This window comes from Plectropomus leopardus, unplaced genomic scaffold, assembly GCF_008729295.1.
Source record: "Plectropomus leopardus isolate mb unplaced genomic scaffold, YSFRI_Pleo_2.0 unplaced_scaffold12766, whole genome shotgun sequence".
Lineage (NCBI taxonomy): Eukaryota > Metazoa > Chordata > Actinopteri > Perciformes > Serranidae > Plectropomus > Plectropomus leopardus.
Window position 1 is genome coordinate 1 of NW_024613577.1, and position 1,681 is coordinate 1,681.

At 36.2% G+C, this 1,681-nt stretch overlaps 1 long non-coding RNA gene across 1 annotated transcript; it reads left to right on the forward strand.

Annotated features, from left to right (window-relative positions):
• The first annotated feature begins 157 nt into the window (after positions 1-157).
• Positions 158-1,636, forward strand: LOC121963837. Its single transcript, XR_006107287.1, has 3 exons — positions 158-230; positions 754-824; positions 1,565-1,636. It is a non-coding gene; the product is annotated as an uncharacterized LOC121963837 (long non-coding RNA).
• The last annotated feature ends 45 nt before the right edge of the window (positions 1,637-1,681 follow it).

The following is a 1,681-nucleotide window of genomic DNA, read 5'->3' on the forward strand; positions in this document are numbered from 1 at the left end:
ACAAGTTATGCCGAACTACAGTTTGTTATCACTTAAATGAATAAGTATCTTTATGTGCTGCAAAGATTGTATCAGAATACGAGCATGTTTTTTAAACTGGTAGAGAAAAAGCTTCAGTAAGTCTACAGACAGTCATTTTCACTGTGGATGTGTTCTCTGCGGCAGGTGTTGATCTGATCACAGCCTGCGATATCCGTCTGTGTACCCAGGACGCCTGGTTCCAGGTCAAGGTACGTACATGTACCAGCCAATTATCGTAATTTGGAAATGTGCTGTGGAAAATGGGGATTGTTGCTCGGGGAAACAAGAAGTAGATAAATTATGAAGATGAAAGAGCAGGGAATAAAATGAGCAACTAAAACATAATTACAATTAGTCAAATAAATTAAGTTTTAATTAATTTTATCACCTGAATGAAGGTAAAAGAAAAGGCTTCATGTTTGTCTTGTAAGTTTTAGGGCTCCATATAAAACAAAATATTTATAATCTTTAAATGTATCAGGCATTCATCATTGCAGTGGGGTGTAGATATAATAAATAATTGAATAGAGGTTTTAAGGATCTAAAAAAATAAAAACAAGGATATAGTATTTAAATTCATAAAATGAAAATAAAAATGTATTAGGAAAAACCTGAGTGGATTGTAGCCACAGTCCATGTGTCCGTGTTGTACTGAAGGATGCAGGTGATGTTCTGATATTTTACTTGTGGATGACGTCACCCCAGTGTCTGTCTTTATGGTCGGCTTTACAGGAAGTAGACATTGGAATTGCAGCAGACGTTGGAACCCTCCAGAGACTTCCCAAAGTCATCGGCAGCCGCAGGTAATAAACTGAAGTCAGGGGTTAGGTTGAATCTCCAGCTTACTGCTAAAGCTCCAGGCTGTAGCTAGAAACACATGTGATGTGTTAAACATTTGAAGTGACAGAAGTCATCAAAAGTCTATTCACCAGGACGGTAGTGTTTTCAATGAGATGCAAATAGAATCAATTACGATTGTGGAAACAACAATGTATTATTTTGGCATTGCATGTATGTGTGTATATATATATATATGTTGTCAGTTATGTTCATATGTAGTCTTGTTTTTACATATGAGTTGTCATATATCCACGTACATATGATTATGTTTGTATGACGTGTGTGTGTGTGTAGACATGTAGGTATGTAGGTATGTCATCAATGTATGATACATGACGACATACACAATAATAACTATGATAACTGATATCAGTTATAATTTTATTTTGTGTCATCATGCATGTAGTCATGTGTCATATATGTGTGCAGATATGTATAGATGTTGTGTATATGTAATCATGTGCGTATGTATTTGGTCAGGTATGTATGCAGTCATGTATGTAGTCATGTGTCTGTCTGTAACAATGTACGCATGTATAAGTGTAATCAAGTACATAAATGTCATCAGTTATTTATGTATGACATGTATGCATGCAGCCATCCATACGTGTATGTTATGTATATGTCATATATATGTACAATTTTGTGTATGTATGTTTGTATGTGTATAGTCATGTGAGTAACTCTTCCTCTCTCTCTCCAGCCTGGTGAACGAGTTGGCTCTGACTGCCAGGAAGATGTATGCAGATGAAGCAAAGAGCAGCGGACTGGTCAGGTAAGTTTCGTCTCTACAGAATCACACACTTACAGGTGTTTTCTT